Source organism: Ambystoma mexicanum, chromosome 6p (genome assembly GCF_040938575.1).
Source record: "Ambystoma mexicanum isolate Mex_15411 chromosome 6p, UKY_AmexF1_1, whole genome shotgun sequence".
Lineage (NCBI taxonomy): Eukaryota > Metazoa > Chordata > Amphibia > Caudata > Ambystomatidae > Ambystoma > Ambystoma mexicanum.
The window spans coordinates 1,312,098,693-1,312,116,081 of NC_090935.1; positions in this window are offsets into that span (position 1 = coordinate 1,312,098,693).

Below are 17,389 nucleotides of genomic sequence, written 5' to 3' on the forward strand. Positions count from 1 at the left end.
GATAGTAGGCAATAGGAATTGACAGGAGTGCGCCCTAGGAAGGATGGCATAGCCCGCGATAGTAGTCTGTAGGAATTGAGAGGTGTGCGCCCTAAGAAGGATTGCATAGCCCCTGATAGTAGTCTGTAGGAATTGAGAGGAGTGCGCCCCAAGAAGGATTGCATATCCCGCAATAGTAGGCTGTAGGAATTGAGAGGAGTGCGCCCTAAGAAGGATTGCATAGCCTGCGATAGTAGTCTGTAGGAATTGAGAGGAGTGCACCCTAGGAAGGATTGCATTGCCCGAGATAATAGTTTGTAGGAATTGAGAGGAATACTGCAATTCATCAGTAAGTGGATGCATGTCATGTTACAAAGCTTACTGTGCCAAGCCATCACCGTAGGCGTCTCAGAGTGACTAGGCTCGTCTGGAGGTGGGCGTATTGTGCCCCTACCTGGGGTATCCAGACCTCAGTCTGCAGAGGAAAAAGGAGCAGTTGGATGATACGAGGAAGGCAAAAGGTGGAGCAGCAGGTGGGCGCAAATGGGGAACGCCTGCATTGTGGTAGCTTGGGTGCACGTAGCTCCATCAAAGCTCAGGATTAAAGAAAAGAAGGTGCTTTCTGACCTGTTTGGAATGCACTGAGCTGTCTAAGTGTGGCAGTTTCCAAAAGCAAGAGGCAATCGAGAACACGTAGTGTCTGGCTGCTGTGCTGGGCTCGAGTTGTGCTCAAGTGGACCCTTGAAGAGTGGAGATTTTTGGCCTAGAATTACCCTGACTCATGGAATTATTTACGTGTAAAACAAGGATTTGTGCGGCATTCTGGCTGAAAATCCCCATTCATCAAACAGGGATTTGCCGGCAGAATGGTGCGCAAATTCCCGTTTTACACGCAAATAATTCTGCGCATTCTATCAGAGGAAAAACGCACCTAATACGGTTCTTATAAACGAAAATTTGAAAAGTATTAAGATCTTGTACGAAAGCATGGTTACTCTAATGAAGCAACTCTAATATATAGCTTGACGTCTAAATGTTCTGCAAAAACAAAGAGTGTGTTATAATTATAATTGTTCTTTTATAAAAGGGCGGGACCGGGATTCGAAGCTGTCCCTCTGTTGTCTTGCTTTCAAGACAAGTGCGTGGCCCCTGTGCTATCCTCTCGGATTGCCACCCGGCCCAGTGTTCACAGTTAAGCATTTGCCCTGTCCCAGTGGGACCTGCGTGGTCGGGTCTTCCGGGCTGCTAAGGAAGCTGGGATAGACGAGTACTCTCCATGTCCCCAAGTAGAGTGGCAGTGGGACAGCTGGCAGGGCTTCGTTGGGGACGACGATCGTCCTTGGGCCTTGATTCAGCCGCTCCAGAGTACACTCTCGAGTTTTGTTAGCATACAGGTGGAAGGTGACACCAGCTGCCTGCTGCCCCCCCCCCCCCCAGCGGAAATAGTGCAAAAGACTGATGCCATCATTAATGAAATACAGAAGCGACTTTATTTGAAGGATAGCAGCAAGCAGCTAGGGATAGGGAAATAGAAACAATCTTTGGGTGTGAAGTCCCAAGAACCCCCTGTTGAAGAGCACCTACAGATACGCAGCCCTGTGATGGAGGGCCCTTGTCTTAGCGTGCTGTCTCCTGCATTTTCAAGGTACTCTGTACAGCTCTGGGGTTCCCAGTGATGAATTTTACATCTGGAGATGTTGTAGTTGCTTCTTTATTGAAGTGCCAGTACATTATATTGCTTTATTATGTCAAGTTCATCAGAGCCTACTACAACATGCACCAGCATCCTCTCAGGTAGGCTACATATCTCCAACTGTCTCACTCAGAACACTCAACCATACATCAACATTCTCACAGGCTACATTCCATGTCACTCACCCAGCATTCCATTCCTTACTGCAAAGGTAAACAGGTTGCTAGATACATGCCGTTGCTCCCGGACACCTGACAGCATTCCACTTCCTCGTCAGCACAAGGGATCACTCCGTGACGCACCCTCCCTTCCATGCCATCGCTGAGTCCTCAGCCCTTCCTCCTGACATCACCACACGTAATGAGCTGCCAGAGAGGCCAGATCTCTGCTCTCCAACTGTCACCTTCTCAGCGGGGCACTACCCCTGCCTCTCACTGCACCAACGGCCACCATACCAGGCACAACCAGCTGCTACCATCCAAGCAACTTCGGAGCCGCTTCCTGTAGCCCCTCACCACAGTTGAACTCTGCCGTTCTTTTAAGGACACAAGCGAAAAGCCAAACCGCTTCCGACTGACCGACACTCTCCTCGAGTGTGCCTCGCACAGTGCCCAACAGCAGCTTTCCGCACTCTCCTCCAGTTTGCAGCTCTCTGGTCCCAGACCAACACATCTATCTCTCGAGCAACAGGTAAGTCCAGCTCTGGGTACTAGCCCACAATGTGCTTCAGTGTCTTCCTGCAGCTCCCTGTGCCTGCATTTCTGCAATGGTTTTAAAGCCCCTCCTAATTCTTTGTTACTGGGCCCCTCAACTGCACAGCAATTGGACCCCAAACCCCTAAAGGCGCTCAATTGATGGGCCCCCAACTCATCTGCAGCACAACGATGGCTTCCAAAATGCAGCTACAGGCTCCAAGCCCCTTCAGATGCTGCTGCCATGGGCTCCAAGCCCCTCCATGCCGCAGCTTTGGGTTCCAAACCGCTTAAAACAGTAAATGGGCCCTTAGCCCCACCAAAGTTCATTTTCCAGGCCTGCTGGCAAGCCCTCTGGCCCCTGGCCCAGGCGCTGCTCACTACATCCTGCGCCTGTGCCCTCTGCGCTTGGCCCTTCTGCGCCTACTGACATAACGCGCTCGCCCTACCTGAGAGGATGTTCTTTGGTTGGGGGGCGGTGCATGTACCCTCCTTAGTGCTGTACCCCCCAGCACAGCCAGCATCCTCATCGCCATTGTAAAGCTCGGGGTTCCCAGTGATGACTCTGACATCTGGAGATGATCTAGTTGCTTCTTTATTAAAGTTCCAGTACATTATATTAGGTTTATTATGTCAATTTCATCAGAGCCTAAGACAACATGCACCAACATCCTCTCAGGTAGGCTACATGTCTCCAACTGACTCACTCAGAACACTCAACCATACATCAACATTCTCACAGGCTACATTCCATGTCACTCACCCAACATTCCATTCCTTACTGCAAAGGTAAACAGGGAAACCAGGTCACTACATACTCCAGGAACCCTGGGCCATGTTCATTTGTCATTCAGTCCAATTCCAACTGCCAATGACGCTATTTTAGGGACTAGTTGGTCAGAAATATTACTATTTGAGCAGGACAGTCCTAGACGATTCAAACCACCTCAGACACTGATGACCCGATTTGTGGCCCCTTCATCTTGTGAAATGCTTTAGAATCTAGAGGCGCAAGAGAGGAAGTTGGGATTGGGAAGAAGTGCCTCCGCGGGATACACAGTGAGCACACTGATCCATCATGGCGCGTTCTAGGAGCCCAGCAAGATGCCTGCATGGCCCGGGCCGCATTCTGAGAGCATGCCTCTACAGTATTGCATTGGGGACTGGTCTGTTTGCAGAGAGAGAACAGGTGTTGCATATGCTTCCCTTAGTGGCACGCCTGTGCCCAGATGTGGGTGCCGAGCCTGCTGTGTGTAGCGTTCCAATCTACTCTCCGATGATTCCCAGCTTGTGGGCTAGTTCATCAGGGATGCGAACAAGCACTTCGAATGCACTGATCCTTTTAGTGTGGGTGGGAGGGTGACAATGGTTGCTTTTCCTACAGTTATTCTCCTTCTTTTTCGTCCTACTTTGAGGAATCCACACACTACCCTTCATCTTTCCTACTCTTCTTCTAATCAAACTCCCTGTAAGGAAGCCCATGCAGCGTGGTAGCCTCATTCTGAACTCAAGGTGAGGTGGGTACATGGGGTGAATTTTATCATGGTCCTGTGGCTGTGGGAGAGGGGTTAGAGGCATTTTGGAAACACTAGGGTATACCTAGGGGAGAAACAGCGAGGGTTGCTGGCCCCTGCTCCATTTGCCCGTCAACATGCCTGAAAGCCTCATCCATTGACCCGAGAGGCAAACGTCAGCAGGCCCACTTAGCACAGCACCTGAGCAAGCGAGAGAGAGGCTTGAGGCGGCTCGCTGCCTGCCAATCACCTTACCGAGGAAGGTGAAGCATGCAGTCTTCATAGTGCAGGCAGTTCATGCTCTGTACCAAATGTTTACACCTCCCATAACACTCAGCACTAAGATTATGGTAATGAGGGGATACTCCAGGCTGCCCCCTCCTCTCATTTTACAAAGGCCTGATTTACAAAGCAGTCTTCAATGGGGGTTTCACATTCAAAAGTATTTTTGTAAATGAGTCCCCAAATCTTTATTACACAATGTGTACAATGTACCTATCTGATACAGAAACAGCGAGAGTTAGAAAGAGAGAGATACGGTGGCAGAGTGGAAAAGTGAAACGGCACCGGTCTGTAGACGCCACTCACAGGAGTGCCTCAAACGCTTGGCATAGACACCGTAAGCAAGCGAGAGAAATGCGATTAACAAGAATCTGATCAATGGTAAGTGTGTTGAAGAAAAGCTGGGTAGCAAAATATAATATAACATAAAGAGCGTATCAAGCATTTCAGATGACATTTGAGGGATAATAATAATAATAATCCACACATTATCTGCTGAGTATCAGCCGAGTATACTGATGTTGAATGACATCTTAAAATTCGGATTCAATGAAGTTTGAAATTTCCATTAAAAGCTGAATAACGAACCATAACAAGAATAGCAGATGAAACTCTGTAAAATGTCACCTTACAGGTCAAAACATAGTCCCCAACTGTCAAGAATACAAAACCAGTGAAGATGGACACCTTTAAAGTGTGACTGAGTGAACTTCAAAATTTGCATTAATAGCTGAGTTGTTATGTGAAGAGAGCTTGTAAACCGAACAGTCACCCGTAGGTATCATGGCGCTGGGAAAGCGGAAGGGCCGACTGACCGATCCATTTTAGAACAAGCAGGTCTTCAAAGACTCAATGAGTAACGTAACATTACCGAGTATATATCAGTAGATGACATTTTAAAGGTACACAATCTGCTCCTCACTATAAGCGGAGTATACCCGCGAGGAAAGACAGTATAAAAGTGGAATTTGGTGAAGTCCAACGTTTGCTTTCAAAGCAGAGTAACATAAGATACATGACAAACAGCACATACAACTATATAAAATGACATTCCAAGGTCCAAAATAGGCCTATACTATTAGCGAGGTATGATGAAGGACACCTTAAACTTGTGATACAGAAACGGTCACAATTCGAACTAAACGTTGAGTGACGTAGCACAAAATAACAATGGCATACAATGTTCTAATGTCAGCACCAAGTCCTTCTAACGGGGTTGGGGTCTGTGGTATTCGTGAGAGTTGGCCAGCTTTCGTCAGCTAACGCCCCGAGAATAGGCAGGAGGACTGTAGAGACAGGGAGCCAATATGCAAGGGATGGCCGCGACCCTAAAGGAAAAAAGGAAAATGCTAGAATGGAACGCACCATGGTAACAATCCCCCCTCCTGATTATGGGATGCAAGTACCTGCAGTGTAACTAGAATGTCTGAGTGTGTGATAGGAAAGTCCAGAGTTCAGGAGGTAACGACTTGACGTCAACGTGCGAAAACAGAACTAAAGCGCAGGCCCCTCCCAAACACAGGAGGATGCTTCCTAGTGGAAATATCCAAATAGAAGGAAAAAAACAAGAAAACGCAGTTCACAATCCAAGGATGGGTGGTCAACGAATCCCCAAGCAGAGCATTGCAAGGGGGGCTATAGCCCCTGGTGTTTTGGTTGTAGCTCCAGATAGAAGCTCAGGGGCTACAACCAAAAGGCTAGCTAGCCCCGAGTCCCGAAAGTCCTGACATTAGCGTAGCCCCCGATCTTTTCTAGACCTAGCAACACCAATGTCACCAAGCAATTGCACGCAGCCGAAGTTCAGTTAATCAAGTTCTAAAGTACCACAAACACGGTTTGCAGTGAAGTTGGGTAAAACAGTAGCAATCCAATCATTAGCCAAAGGCAGGTACACAGGTGATCAGGCAGAGTGGTAGAAGCAGGGAAGTTGCAATCTAGAGACGGGCCTGGCTCCATACACAGGTGAGCAGGCATACTATAAGGGGCATGTAGGCAAAGCAGTCCACAAGACAGGTAAGGTTCAGGATACTGAAACACCAGTTTATTCTAGGTAAATATTTCCTTAAGGTGATAATGGGTGTACAGAGGACTCACCAAAGTCCTATGTTGAGTGCCGTTCCACTCTGCGCAGCTCATTTTACCAGGACATTAGCTGCTGTGTCCAAAGCGACTGGCGGCGTGTCGTGCCGCTGCGTTACACGCAAGCTTACACGCCACGTGCCTGCCGGGTACGCGACCCACAGGCCTGATGGGAAATTAAATACATTTTCCTAGTCTCCACGGGAGGCACCGCTGGCTTCAGAACGATGGCACAAATACTTGACATACAAGATTACATTTCAGAGGTCCAAATTTAGCACATCCCTACCAGTGGTGTATACTGATGAGGAATGATACCCGAAAGATATGATTTGGTGATGTGTGAAATCTGCATCAGTAACGAGGAGGGGGCGAATGGGTCAGACAAACTGTATTGTTACAAGAAATGTAATGATGAGTCCGGAAAATGTAAACCAAATTCCCAGCAAATTTCAGGTGGGAGATGCAAATAATCTAACTACTTAAAATCACATAGATTGAATGATCACTTACCAACCTCTTCAATGCATCCTCTTGTGTTGAACCTTCATGTTTACTTTTGCATAGTTTTATATGTCCTTATGTAATGCTCTATATCGTATGGGCGATGTGATCACTTAATTGGAACTTGCCAAGTTTTGAGGATTCATATATCTTCCGCCAGGTCTTACATTCATGTAATGACCATCGGTATCATCTGTATATTTCACAGCCTGTTTTATACTTTCCATGTGATCCACAATGTATTGGTACTCAAGGGGAGCGGGGGAGGGGGGTTAAAAGCTGGAAAGACAGGGGCATGAAAATACCACATGCATAGCCACGAATGAGAGGTGTTGGGTGAGGCCAGGTGTAGAGAGGGTGGACCGAGAGACCGGGTGGCTGAGAGCAGAAGGTGGAAAGGAGTACAGAGGAATCTGTGGCAGTGTTTGAAGAGTGTAGGTAAAGTGTGGGTGTGAGAGTGGTACCAATCTTAGAGTATGTGAAGTGTGGGTGTGACAGTGAGTGAGTGGAGGGAGGGTTTGGTAGGGAAGTAGAGCAAGTTAGATGCAGGAGTGTAAGAGTAGGGAGCTTAGATAATTGAAGGTGAAAATGGCATAGAGTGAGGGAGAAAGAATGAGTGAAAGAAAGAGAGAGGAGGGTGGTAAGAGAGAGGAGGTAGTGGTCGCAGGGCTGGCTGGAGAGCAGAAGGGAGAATATAATAAGGAGGAATGAATGAGAGAGGACAGAGAGGAAGGTGTGTGAGAAGAACAGAAGGAGTAGGGAGAGAAAGAAGGAAGGGAGGTAGTACACAGAGTGAGGTCAGAGGAGAGCTGGGTGCAGAAGGAGAGAGGCAATTTAGGGGAGAGAGGGAGACAGAGGATCTATAAAGACAAGAGGGGAGAGAGAGAGATAGAGAGAGAGAGAGAGAGAGAGAGAGAGAGAGAGAGACAGGTGGAGAGACGGAGAAAGAAGGCAACAGAGAAAGGATAGAGGAGACAAGGAGGAATACGAAGAGGATAGGAGGTAGGAGGTGAGGGTGAGAGAGTGTTTGGAGAAAACTTCACAAGGCATTACAAAAACAAGCAGTGTGGATTAATTGGAGATATGAACCCTTAGGAAATATCCATAGGGTGTCAGCTGGAGGAGATTCAAGTCTTGAGGCCCTCGACTGAGATCAGGGTAGATGTCGATAGTAGGGTTACCTGGCACTAGTCCTTCATGAGGAAATCTGTTTGGAGAAGCAGGGATGCTAGGGCTCTGGGGGAGGGAGTCCACACAGAGTTTGAGGGTTATATTAGGGAGCCACTAGGACTTGACTTCTCAACGCTTATTATCGAAAAATAATCATTTGCATTTTTATATATAGTGCTACGAACCCTCAGATATCTGAGAGCTGCTTATTATTACCCACAGTGTGTGGTGCTCATTTATCAACCTCGGAAGGATGAAATGCTGAGTTTGGCCCTGACGAGATTCAAACCTGCGACAGCCGGCAAAGTGAGCGCTCTTCTCACTGTGCTATCTTATCTGCTAAATGTAACAAAAACAACTAAACCTGACATCCGGCTCCATGTATTTGCAGAGCCACCCATGAAAGGAGCCAAGCAGTATCTCAGCCTGATTTCACTGGAGGTGCCCCACCGCTTTGCATGACTGTTGATTGTTCTACTCGCTTTTTCTATCTGAAATTGCATCGAGTCTCAATGTAGGAGTTTACGGCTTCTGTCATGTCCTTCTTTTTCTCTTCTAAATAAGCTTGAGGTGCCCAAAGATATCTCAGTTGACTACTAGAAGGTTGTTGCAGGAAAGAACCAGCCATTTTACCGTTGGGAGAGGATCACTTCACAGATTCCCAAGTCTCAGATTTGCTGCTATGCTTGCTCCGTTTTTGTGGATTTAGACCCGGTATTTTTGCATGTGTAAACAGCAATGCCTTTATTTCAAGACATGATAATTGAAGCAACATGTGACAAACATTTCTTTATTTTCCATATACTTTCAATCTTCATCTCCCTAATCTTCCTCCTAATCCATCTCCCGCGTAAATGTCTGAGTTCATTATTTGGATGTTATACACTTCATCTTTGTTGGAGAATATCTGAGAAGCCAATAATATATATGGATAGGCTTCTTAATAATGACCGCACAGCTGTGTGTCAGCCTTTTTTTTTGGTATAATCCAAAAATGGGCAACACATGCGAATATTTTTCTGCAGTTTGTCATTACAGATCATTGTCATCCATCATCGAAAATGTCCAGATGTTAGTCCTACATGTTGTCACGATAGGAGATTTTGCGTTGGTCCAATAATGTACCGATAGTTGAGCTGCTGACATCCTTTATTGCCATTATTGGACCTTTATTATGCACCTATACACGTGTGTTCGAAGGAACAACATAGTGAGGGGAGAGGGAGGGAGGACCGATCCTTCTAGGCATGGTACATTCGGATCGTGCAAGTGCAGGTCATTTACAGCACGCTTTAATCCAGAGATTGGTTTGTAGCACGGATCTGGGATTCAAACCTGTGTTGCTCAGCGTGGTCTTGCATCCAAGACCCACACATTGGTAGACAGCTATCCTTCCTTCACCAAGGACTTGGGCCAGTAATAGCCTCGTGCCTGTGTACATCAGCTATTCCTGCCCTTGTGTTAATCATAGTACAATTAATATGGGCAACATGTGGGATCATAATCCCTGTGTTCTCCTTCATTTTCTTTAATGCTTCATTCCAAAAGAACTCAAACAGGAGGCAATGCTCCCAAACTTGAACGGTGTATCCTCTGCCTCCTTGGCTCTCCTCGACCTCTCAGCACCATTCGGCACAGTAGACCACCAGATACTCACGGACATTCTACATTGCTGCGTGGGCATCAGCAAGATCATCCTCAGCCGGTTCACATCCTACCTTGCAAGCCGCCACTAATTAGTCCAAATGTATTCCCCCAGATCACCAACTCTAACCATCACCTGTGGAGTCCTGCACAAATCTATCAACTCCCCTGCGATTTTCAAACTTTACCTGGAACCATTCTGGACCTCCTTGGCTCCATACAACATCCACCAACACACAGGTGACAAGCTGCACTACCTCAAGTTATCCTCCATCAAAGACATCCACAAAATCAAAACCTGCCTCACATATATCCAGTCCTGGACACCCAGTGAATTGTCTGAATCTCAAAACCTTCCGAACCCAAATTCCCACTGCTGAACAACAACATTAAACACCCTGCCTTCAGAGCTGGCCCTCCACTATGAACCGAGAGCTTCACACCCCAGCTGACCACTTACACCAAGTCCCTTGGGTATGACATCGACAGACATCTATCCTTCAAGCAGATAATTTCAAGGAAGACACAAACACTTCTACCAACGTTTTTTCCTGTGTAAAATGAAGCCCTTCATCCCAGAAAATAACTTCAGATTTGCAGCCCAAGCCTTGGCCCACTCCCACCTGGATGGTGTCAATGCCCTTTTGGAAGGCCTTCCAGTGACTGCCCTGGGACCCTTTAGATGTGTCCTAAATGCTGCAATTTCTTTCTCTCCTGAATTTGTTGCCCCCTATTTCTGCTATCAACAGCTGCAGACTAGTCCACCAGTATCTTGGAAAATATCCCTGAGGTTCCATGTGGAGAGCTTGCCTCCCAGCTGACTCCCATCACTCTCCAGTATCTTATACCAGTGAGCTTACCAGTCTATCTTCAGGGAGTGCCTAATTCTGGTATCAGCTGCCTCGGGCACTCCAATTCTACATCTGCATACCAGATTCCACTGTTAATCCATCCGTGTGGACAAACCACCTTAAGCCCCCCTAGATCACTGATTGCTTGAACTCACTGACCTCTGAGGTTCAATAAGATCCCATTTTCTGATTCATTCATGAGAATGCTACGTCAGAATTTAAGGTTGGGTAATAATGTGATGCAATTTACTATATAGAGCCCTTGAGTCATGCTGTTAATTATTGATTATAATGTTCAATAGTGCACATCTATTTCTAGAGTTGTCTTACGTGCCTCTGGATTCTGGAATTATTGAGGTATGCATAATTAATTCTAATTTCATCCTGGGAGGGCTGAGTGGTGCATTTTGTCTGTACTGTACATTGAATTAGTGGTGAGCATGTCAAATTAGGTCTCCACCTCCCAATATTTGCTTTGGCTGGCATAAAGGATGAACGTGTTGTGATTTGGATGATTACAGCAAGCATCTAGGGTAACTGATAACCACATGCAATAACCATGCAGATGGGAGCCTACAGGCTCATAATTGTCTGAAGCCCATGTGAGTGGTACAAGTGAAGTGCAAGCCTTGTTGTGGGCCCCTGCACCATTACCGTGTGGTTAAGCCCCCAGTCAAGGGAGTTATTAAGTGGGCGCCAGGACTGCCCCAAATTGGTCTCAAATAAGCAGCCGGCCCTGTTGTATGAGGATGATGCGTTCTTGATTGCCACCACCCTGCAGGGTCTGAAGCAATCTCTCTCTGTCTTCCTGTAGAAATGGAAGGATGTTGGTCTTACTGTGAACATAACTAAAACCACATCTCTGGTTTTTAGACCCCAATTCAGGAAGCATATTTCTATTAAGTTGATGATAGAGGACGGCCCAATAGAACAGGTCAACAGTTTTGATTACCTTGGAGTAAGATTACAGGAAAGCCCGGACGGGTGGCCCAGGCCAACATGGCTGCCACCACTCTGGAAAGGTTTTGCGGTGCAATTCTCTCTTTCTTTCCCCAGGATGGGAGCAATGCCATATCTCTGGCACTGGAATTATAAAAGAAGCAGCTTTGTCAGCAGCACTTTATGGGTCAGAACTGAGGGGGCATGTGAAGGTTGAGAAGATGCTTGTTAGGGAAAGCAGCTTTATGAAGAAGTTATTGTTATTAGCTGTAAGTGCACAGTGAGCTCTAGTCCATTTAGAATATGGCACTACTGCATTGGGTGTAGAAATGATGTGTAGGCCAGCATCCCTTTGGGTAAGAATGTGGACCCAACCAGGTTTAGGGCAGTGCACGGATTGAAATGGATTTCCCATGTGAAAGACGTATTGACCAACTTGAATGTGAGTGAGTTCTGGAAAAACCCACAGAGCCTCAGTGCTTCAACCTTGAGTAGGCTCAAGCAACTTTGTAAGCAGAGAGCATGGGACCTTCTCTTGCTTGATGCCTCTAAGGTGAAGCTGGGCTTTGAGTATCTGGAACATGGCCAGGAGGTTGGCTTTAAAGCCTATCTGGATTTCAATCACGCCAGTTTATGAGAGATCATTGTACACATGGCTTAGGCTGGGTATTTTGCCCACTGCCGTGTTTACTAGTGCACAGAAGGGCTCTGATTCTGATAAGTGCCCAATGTGTGGAGCTGCTAAGGAGACAGTCTCACATTTCCTTTTTCTTTGCTGGTCGACCTTTAGATGTTTGTATTTGAGACCTATCCTAGGTTGGTACATATTTGCTTAGTCCCACATTGCTATTTCTAACCCATTAATAGTGTTTGCTGCTGCTCGTAACATGCACAGAGCTTGGCTGCTGAGGAGGAGGGCACTGATAAAGCGATGATACCCTTTGCCAATTTTGTATTATTGCTCTGAAATTAATAGTGTTAAAGACTGCGAGCATAGCTCGCCTAAAATTACAATGTTTTTTAAAAAAAATGCTTTTTAGATTTAGCATGTGTTCTGTTATGTGGATGAGGGCGATGATGGTTTATGCAACATTTGCACTCACATCTTATGATTACAACTTGAATTATTTTTGTAATGCTTATTTGTGTAGGTTATTATTATATTAACACTATGTATTTTGTGATGTGTTTGAACGTGACGACTTCTAGTCGAATAAAGGTTTCCCAAACAATGATAGGAGTCAGGCTAACAAGTGTCCATCATGGATATCACAAGAGGCAAGGAGGAGGGAGCCAAAAGTGAAGAGGGACAAGGGGACGGTGGGCCAAAGAAAGGCAGTGCTATGGCTTGGAGAGACAGCCAAAGAGTGGAGGACAGCACCGGGAAATAGGAGAAGGCATGTGCAGCGGGGAGAGGGGGGATGATGAAAGTCCACACTGGAGTGGTGAGAGGCTGGAAATGTAAGGCCCGCCTCCAAGTCAACAGGAAACAGACATTTCAGGCCTGGGGGCTAATGGAGCATGGAGTAACCAGATAATTGTTTTGAGGCGGTAATCTCTGCAAGTAAGCTGTACATCTGCAGGATATCCCTAAAGCAGTGTTGGGTGTCCTGACCCACGTTTGGACTATTATGCTGCAACATTTGGTGCTGTGGGCTTAGGAAATCCAAGATGGTGGAAAAGCCCACATTTGCGCCAGAATCCAGGAGAACCGTGCAGTTTTGCGCACACCAAAATGGTCCCCTGACCTGCCACCCACCAGTGCAAAGAAAGATGGTTCTGTTCAAAACCCGTTTTTATTAATGTCAAAAATTGCTAAGATCATGGGCCCGAAACCACCAAACAAAAATCCAACTATGGTTGAGTGTTTTACTTTACTCTACTACAGATCCACATCAAGGCCATGTCAAGCAAGGATCATATACTATCAAGTAAAATCCTTTCCTTTTGAAATGTATTAATTCAAGACAGCTGTCAAAAATAGGTGCAGTACCGGCATTGGACACTGACTGGCGCTGGTGCTCTAAAAATCCTGACAGGAGAGCTGTCTTGCAGAACTGGGCAGTGAACAGAAGGAGGTCTTATGTAATTAAAAGTTCAAAAGACTGGCCTTTCCTGAGAACTCTTAACACCCCAGAGACCCACAACAGGAGGCAGGATATCACATGGCCCTGTTGATTGAGAGGGAGGGGACTTCCCTGCAGCCTTCTGGACCCAACACAATAGACCCTTGCAATTGAATGGGGTATGCTGATTTTGGGTGTGGACTGTAAACAGAGCTCTGCCTGGAAGTAGAGACCTGTGATCCCTGACTCCCCCAGTTCCTAGGGGCGGGCCAGACAGGACTGTGGATTCATATTGCAGCAACTATCTGTTTAAGTTAAATGCTTCTAAAATCTACAATTTGGGGATCCTGAAAATGAAAAATGCCCTCACGATTTGAGGCCAAATTCCACTTTGTACGGTGTTCTAAGACCGAACCCCGCTAATTATTAATATTGCAGACACTAAGTCACTAAAAAGCACAAAATGTTGCCATTTGTGAACTCAGGCTCTGAGGGGATCAGAGTTGGGCGAGAGTGTATCCTAAATTAATCTGTGAAATGTGTATGTATGTAATTTCAACGACGTGTGTATCTGGGAAACCTGTTAGTTATGAAAAATTCATTTTCTAAGTAAAAGCAAAGGGGCGTTTATTCAATAGAGTGTAAGACTCTGACTCACTCTGACACACTATCCCTTCTCAAATCAGGTCACAGAGAATCCTTGACCTATCAAATCATGAGAGGGTTGGGCATGCAGAATGAGCCGACCCACCCACTTTCAAAACACATAAAAAGAGACTGCTTGGACAGGCAAGAGTTTGACTTTTAATTTTCTTGCAGAGCATTTTGCCGGACCACACAACATCTAGAAGGAACATCCAGAACTTAGACTCCAGATAGACTACAGAACTTAAAGCAAAGGCCTAACCCACAAGCTGAGAACTCTTCTCAGCAGGCCTTCAGAATCCAGCAATCCAACCAAACTATTCTACAGCCGGGTGAGCTGTTGGATTCTTTGCCAAGAACTTTTGCCAGAACCGGTAGCAGACCCAGAAAGCAGTGCTGTATCCAGAATCCACTTGATCCAGACCAGCAGAACCACAGACCAGACCCAGACCAGATCGCTGTGAGCAGAACCAGAACCAGAGAGAGTGAACTTGACCAGACCCTGACGGCCTATTTCTAATTCATAGTGTGAGTACTCAGCCAGAACTGTGCAAAACTAATCTCTTATCTTAAAATAATCTGATTCAAAACATTTGAACCTGTCCAGAACTGCATCATAGGAATCGTGTGTTCATTCTCCGATTTTAAACCTGTAAAAGTGTAATTTTGCCATTTTGAATCATTATTTCATTTCTGAAAAACTACCTTCATAAAATCGTCCGTATCTTTGGAATCGTAGGTACTAGGAACGTGGTTTAACTTTCATCTTAAAGCTAAGATTCTAAGCTTATAGTTCCTCCGTAATCGCGATCGACACACTCGGAAAAAAGTGCAGCGAATTGACAGTTTGCTTCATTTCAACCACGTGTAAAAATATCTGTCTTTTGCTTCCATTAATGAATCCTGTTTTCAAACTGATAACCATCCCTGAATCATTGGTAGGGCTGGCCTGAACTGATTTAAAGTATCTCTCACTCACCCTGAACCTCTAGAGGGAATTAAAAGCATTTTCAGCATATTTTTCACTTCATTGTCACCACATTAAAAAGGATCTTGCCTGCTTTAAAATCATACCTGTTTTCCTCTAAGCTCGCTGGGAGGAACTGGAAATTTGTATTGCATTTTGTATTCCTGAGAATTGTGTGCTCTCCTTCCATCTCCTTATCTTGCATAGGGGGGGGGGGGGAATTGTCAAAGAAAAAGTGATCATATTATCTTTTGTTGAAATCATATCAAGTTTATTTCTGTGCTGCATTTTTCCCTCATTGCTTTCCTTGAAACCATAAAAGTATTTTCTGCTACCTTATCCTTCCTATACTAACTCCTCATTGGTTGTAAAGAAGTGTGCTAGTGTTGGATTATCTATTGTCGATCAACATTATATTCATATGCCTAAGTGTGATATCAAATATTAATTTATTATAAAAGTGTGATATATATATATATATATTGTTTAATGTTTCCAATAAATCTTTTAAATTGCAAAACAAACCTACTTCTTGGCTCAGTGAGATCAGGGGGATTCATAGAGAGGAGTGTTATACAAGGGTTTATCATCCAGGGTATAACTTGCTATAAAAATATATAAATAAGGGCTTCCCTTGAGCAATCCCAGACAAGGCACTGACTTAGTGGGAGTGCTTGATTGGAGTCACTTGACAGCAGCTCCTCAGCAACCTTGCAGTTGCATTTCAACTTTCCATGGACGGTTACAGCTGCCTTTGGCTCCTGTGTCAGCTAGCATGCAGTTGGTGTTTTCTGCATCTGTCCTCTTGAGTAAGGGTCCAGTTTGCAATTCTAGTCAGTGTGTTTATGTAAGTACTCTGTGTGTTTAGTGTGCTGAGCTTAATTTGGACCATGAACATAATTGGGAATGTGTTTTGTTCTTCCTCTAACAAGCTAATTTGTGGTTTTTCTGAACATTAAGGTGGGATGGTATTTTGGTCTGAGGAAGTATCTGTTTTAGAGTGTGCCGTAGGAAACTGGGGGACAAGCGCATCATGAAAACATGAGTCACATGGGCCTGAGTATTCCGTAGGCAGGGTAGGGCCAGAGTGGGCAAGGCCCAGCCAAAATCTGTAAATGCCCACTCAGCAGCGCTGTGTGGGCATTTACAGATGTTAATGTATATGGTGGGCCCAACTACATTAGCTTCAGGCCCCACTTGTTAGACAATCCTGGCTACTCCTTTGTTTGCTGCTGCCCGCCTCATTATTACGGAACACTGCACTGGAGTAGTAATTTGTGTAGAAGAGTGTGCATCCAGGGTCTAAGGGGTGGAGGAAGCTGCCTGAGACAGGCAGGGCAGCCATTTTAGCTTACATTTGGGCAGCACCGCTAAACCTCTAGAAATATAGGATCTGCAAGTCAATTGCTCATTGCCGGGCTCGTAACTTCTGCCTCCACATACATGCCTTGTGAAATGGAGCAAATGGGGAATGATGCTGGATAGTTACCACTTCTGAAGGAAGTAGGTGCGATTGGACTGTGTTTAAGACACACACACATTCCTCAGCTATTCACTCAAAGCATGGAAGAAAAAGAAGACTCCCCAAGAGGCCCCCTTGATCCTACACTTCTCGAAGGACCTGACAACACTACTCTTTATTGAGCATCTGGCCAATCAGTGATCGCTCCACTCAGCCCTAAGTCGCCCCCTCCGGAGGTCCTCACTTCCGCCGTTCTCCGTACCAATTTCCACTACTCCTGCTAACTACTTGTAACTCCCTGGAAGCATCTCCCATGTATAGCGCTTTGATGCTTCCCAGCAAGATTCACACGTCATAAATCTCATACATACATGCATGCATAGAATCGCGCCACTGGGGCAGGTGCATTCGTGCGTTCCATCCTGGTGGCCAAGAGGGTAAAAATGCCAGTAAGGAGGCAGCGTTTGGAAGTGAAGGAAAGGTGTTGGTCTAAAAGGGATGAAGGAGCTTACGCCCCACGATAAAGGATTTGGGGTAAGGCTCCAGCAAGGAAATGACTGCCTGATGCAAGGAATCTGGTTATTTGTGCTCATTGATTTTACCAGATAGATTCAATATTCTGAGGTCATAAAGTTATGCAATGCGTTTATTTTAACTTTAACAAACGATTTTTGCTATAACAAGATATACTGAAATGGTGAACATATTCAAGGAACACTAAATATAGCAATAGTGTGCTGAATACATTACATTTAAATTGCCATTCTTTGCCTTAAGAAACCAAGACAGAAAGCACAGACTCCTGCAGAGTAGCCCGGCTCCCAGGGTGGAGCTTCTGCGCGCAGGTCTTGTTTTATGTACTGAAGGGCATTGGTCATACTAGATTAACATATTTCAAACAA